Here is a 5,404-nt window from a genome sequence, read left to right on the forward strand (position 1 = left end):
ATTCCTGTTCATCTAAAAAGTGCTGGGTGCATTGTACAAAGGGGAATCAGAAAAGTTGCCATTGTTTGAGAATTAATGGTCTAGTAGAAGACATAAGATAGGTGCATAAATAACAATAAACAACGGATAAAATGATAAGCACTTTCAGAAAGAAACAGAACACTGTCTATTTAAAGTTGGTGGCCCATTTTTGGAGAGCCCATTAAGATAGTACCCCTCAGTCAGATTGCTTGTATAAATGATATTAAGGGCAGGGCAAAATGTGATTAATTCATTTTGTTTGTTGAAATAACATTTTTTATGATTGTAAAATATCACATAAGAAAATGGGTGAGAGACTCAAACAGGCACTCACAAAAGGCCAGTCAACACATGAAATGGGGCTCAACCTCATTAGTCAACAGGGAAATGCAATTAGCCGTCCTAAGATTTCACTACACACCCACCCAAAGGACTAAGATTAAAATCACTGATCATACCGAGTGTTCATTAAAATGTACAGCAATGGGAACTCTCTTAAGCTGCTGGTGAGTGTGGAAGTTCATATAATCACTTTGGAAAATTGGTTGGCATTACTGCAAAAGCAGCTAAATGTATACATATTGGAGGATTCAGATATTCTACTTCTAGGTTCAAACCCAACAGAAATGTGTGCAATTGCAAATGAAAAGACATGGACATGAATGTTTGTAGCAGCATTATTCAGAACAGCCCCAAACTGAAAACAGTCCCAATGTCCATCAACAGTAAAATGGATAAATATTGGCAGATTTATGAAGTATATATAACATCACCTCTCACAGATACACTATAAAAACTATGGTATGTTTCTTTATGGTTCTTTTTGTGCATATATAATATTAAAGGTACAAAATCTGCATCCTTTCTTTAAAAATGTAATAACATAAGCATTTCTTCATATGATAAAAAATTATTTATAAACCTTTTAATATCACACAAAAATTGACCTTATTCTTGTTATTATGATAATTAACATGCCCTGTGTGTCAAACACTGTGTTAAGCACTTCATATTCCTATCCAGCCTAATCCACAAGCATTGTGCCCCAACCTAACCCTGAAGTCCTGGTCATTTGTTTCTGGTCTAAATCCCCAGCCTCGGGCCTCTGGTGCACTAGTCCCCAGAAACATTCCTTTATCTCTTTGCCAGGCGGTCAGCAAACAGGGCCACTCCCTTGACCCTCTGGCCTAGACAATTCCATTTAGCAATGCAACACTAAGACTTGTGACCAAGTGGTCATGGCGCCATACTCACTGCTGGCATCCTGTTCTCCAGTTCCTCTATGCCTTTCTGAAGTTTCTACCCTATCACCGTACTGCTGCCCTAACTATCCTGCCTCAAAAATGGACTAAGTTCAAGAGAATAAGAACCCTGACAATAGACTCCCATAATCTTCCTATTCCTTCTTCCTTCCCATAATCCCCTAGGCAGGAAGGCGTTGACTTGGCACCTCCCCTCCCTGGCTGGCACTCCTCGTCTTAAGGCAGGAGAACCGTATGGTCTAACTATAACAGGCCAAAAGGAAATCTTTTCTAGGCTGTGAAAGGAACTGTATGGTCTGAGCTCTCTAGGCTCAGCCCTTGACATGGGACCAAGAGACAACCAGCAATTAGTAAATATCCCAAACAAAAATACATTGCCGGGCTATCTAAAAATTTAGATCCTCATCTCACAATTATTATTCTCAATATAGCATGAGTGTCTGTTTCACGTGTCTCTCCTGAGATGTATTCATTGTTTGTTTTTTTAATCACTACATTGACCGACCAAAAAAAAGAGAAGAAAAAGAATCTTCGGTTATTTTAATTTGCATATTTTAAATTTATAACATTGAAATGTTTTTTGTTTGTTGACAATTTTTATTTCTAGTTCTGTGCAACGTGACATCCTTTTTTTTTTTTCTCATATTGGGGTTTTTCTCATAGATTTTTTGTCACTGTTTATTTTGAAAAATCAAATATAATAACATTTTGTTTATCATGTTGGTTGAAAATATATTTCCCAGTTTGCCTTTTAATTTGGTGTATGTAGTTGGCTTGTTGCACAGAAGTTAAAAAAAATATGTTATCAAATTTATCAGTTTTCGGCGTCAGCATCTTCTGTGGCGTCCTCCGCTGCCTTCGGAGTCCTCACAGCCTTCAGAGCCCGGACTGGAGCGCGGCCTCGCGAGTCATGGAGATGAAGGCCGTGTGCGTCCTGAAGGGCCAGGGCCCGGTGGAGGGCACCATCCACTTCGTGCAGAAGGGAAGTGGGCCTGTTGTGGTGTCAGGAACCATTACAGGATTGACTGAAGGCGAGCATGGATTCCACGTCCATCAATTTGGAGATAATACCCAAGGCTGTACCAGTGCAGGTCCTCACTTTAATCCTCTATCCAAAAAACAGGGTGGGCCAAAAGATCAAGAGAGGCATGTTGGAGACCTGGGCAATGTGACTGCTGGCAAGGATGGTGTGGCCACCATGTCCTTGAAGAGTCTCTGATCGCACTCTTAGGAGACCATTGCCTCGTTGGCCGCACAATGGTGGTCCACGAGAAACAAGATGACTTGGGCTAAGGTGGCAATGAAGAAAGTACACAGACAGGAAACACCGGGAGTCTTTTGGCTTGTGGTGTCATTGGGATCGCCAAGTAAATATTCCCTAGGATGTGATCTGAGTCCTAGTAGCTCCTATATTATCTTGCTAGTTGTAGAAATTTAACTTAGTAAACATTAAACACTGTAACCTTAAAAGTGTAATTTGTGTGACTTTTTAATTGCTTTAAGTACCTGTAATGAGAACTGATTTATGATCACTTGGAAGATCTGTGTAATTTTATAAAACTCCTATTCAGTTAAAATGTCTGTTTCAATGATCTCTGTATTTTGCCAAGCTTAATAATCATATATGGGTATTAAACTCAATTGTCTGAATTTCTTCGATTCTCATTCAAGCCTGCAATAAATACACCATATGGCACTGAATTTTGAAAAAAAAAAAAATTATCAGTTTTCTCTGTTCCTCAGTACCTTTAAACTTGAAAAGTCCTATCACATACAAAGATGCTGGTAAATATTTACATGCATTTTCTAAAGTGTTTATGATCTGATCTTTTTATAACTAAGGTTTCAGTGAGATTAAAAATCTAATATGTTTACATGTATTCTTTAAGTAAGATCAATCTCTCAACTGGAAAGTTTTTTTTATGTCTCCCTACTATGTGCCAAATATTTTGTGTATGTTTTCATTGACTCTACCTGAAATGCTTGTAGATGGGCACAATTATTTTCCCTTTATAAGACATGCAGTTCAAGATCAGAGATGTCAAACACAAGCTTGTCCACAATAGTACAGCTAGCGAACAGAGCAAGTGGACTCGAGCCCAGTGGGACTGACCATAGGATGGAGAAGAAAATGTATAGACATTACACAGCACATGCATGATTTTTGTTAAAATTGCTTGTACCGAGTCATCCAAGCAGAAAGGATGACGGTGTCCACGATCAGTCCATCTGAACCTTAACCTGCTGGGCTTTTCCACATCAGTACCCACATCTCCCTGGAATCCGGAAATGGCAGCTGACCCCAGAAATAACTGAAGGTCTAGGGACCCCCATTTCTCCTTGAACATTTATCCACCAGTGGCGTCAAGGTTCCCACAAGCAAAAGTCATAACAACCAAAAAGCAAGGGGGGAAAAAAATCCCAAATGCTAAGAGTACAATAAGTCATCAGAAAAAGATACTTTTCTGAATTGGACTGGTTACTACATCTTCTGGTTCAAAATAGGTAGGGTCCCTCCCTGCCCTGCTTTCCTCTCTTCCCTCCTCGGCTGGATCTCCTGGAACTTGCTCCTTCATTGCATAGGACGAACTGCCGGGAGCCTTTTAGGTTTGTTCTGATCCCTGAAGGTGAAAGGCACTTTTCTCTGGTTCCCAGAGTTATTCGCCTTTGGCTTCAAGCTGTGGCGCACTGTTCTGACAAGGCCCTACTTCAGTCCTTTTCAAGGGTTTTCCACTGTCTGGGGCCTCTAAAATTCTACCTGTATTCCTGTCCCATTAATCTTCATGTTGGGTGGTTTACCTATGGCTTGTTTAACAACCAGTTGTAAAAACATGGTCTACTTCTCCCAAGTCTGGAATGAAATAGCTGTTGAACAAATATTTTGTGAATGACTCATAACCCGGGAACATTTAAGTTGCAGAATGAATGACCAAGCCGATCTGTTAAAATTGATGTCACCATCACCCACTTCACAGTAGTGTCACAACTACCAAAATACTTTAAACTTCTGTAACAGAAACAACATTTTGAGATGTTAAGTCGTTATCTTTTTTAATTTCTCGTAATTCCTTTTTTCCCTAAATGTCCCAGAAATCACTACCCATTGGATCCATGGGCAGAATTCAATGAGAATGAGAGGCACCATTTCACTTTGTTTAAAAATGGATCTTAAAAGATTACAGTTAGACAAAGGTCTGCAAACAAATACTCCTGTTTTGCAAAAGTCAAGCCTTGCTGAGAAAAAAAAAAAAGGTTAAAAAGAAAACATGTGTCGTCTGATGGGCTGGATGTTGGAGGACTGGTTCTGGGGTTGAAGGGAGAGACAGGAGGCTCTTAGCTCCAAGAAGGGACTAATTCACTAAAGCCCATGGAAGCTTTCCTGGGCTGCAGCAAGGAGCCAGAGGAGAGGTACAGGAGAAGGGCCAAGGCCAGACCTAAGCATAAGGACAATTAGAGAAGTTTGGGGGGAACCTGGGAACACAGGGTGAGTTTAGAGTATAGCCAGTTCTTGCAGATTTCCAGCAATCTTGACCTGAAGGAATGGGTTGGCTTGGGGCCACCCCAGGTCCCGGGGGGCTCACACAGCGGTGTGGTACTAAGATGGCAAGGAGAGGATGGGACTGGGGGGAAAGGGAGGAGATAGGTGCCAAGGGGACCACCTGGTGGCGTGAGGTCTAAGGACAGAGTGCAGAATCCATAGACCCATGGAGGCCATGGGACAGGTCCCTGAACATCAGCAGGGAGTGCTAGCATGATATCCAAGGAAGATGAGGCTAACTACCCCACTATGAACAGCAGAACTCCGGGAGCCCACTCCTCAGCAGAAGGATGGGGGCTGCAGAGGGCAACCTGGGGTTCCTCTCACTCTTCTGCCTCCACACAGTCCTCCAGTCTAGACCAAGAGAAGAGGAGAGGGAAATTCTTCGAAGGGGAGAAACTGTCCTGAAAGCAGGTTTGAACTTTGAATGGACTCAGTATTTACCCCCAAGAAACCCTGTTAGTCTGGAGAGAACAGAAATTGTCAAGGAAAAGATGCCCATCCTCTCAATACAAACAGGGTCTCTGAGCAAGATGAGCTCGTGCCGAAAAACAAAGAAATATGTACCTTTATTTTTTTTTTA

The 5,404-nt window shown here is 41.4% G+C and overlaps 1 pseudogene across 1 annotated transcript; it reads left to right on the forward strand.

The window, feature by feature from the left end:
- The first annotated feature begins 2,107 nt into the window (after positions 1 to 2,107).
- On the forward strand, positions 2,108 to 2,654 carry LOC118001454 (annotated as a pseudogene). The gene has a single exon (XR_004676700.1). The product of XR_004676700.1 is annotated as a superoxide dismutase [Cu-Zn]-like (transcript).
- Positions 2,655 to 5,404: the final 2,750 nt, after the last annotated feature.

Source organism: Mirounga leonina, unplaced genomic scaffold (genome assembly GCF_011800145.1).
Source record: "Mirounga leonina isolate KUSES-001 unplaced genomic scaffold, KU_Mleo_1.0 Mir_53, whole genome shotgun sequence".
Lineage (NCBI taxonomy): Eukaryota > Metazoa > Chordata > Mammalia > Carnivora > Phocidae > Mirounga > Mirounga leonina.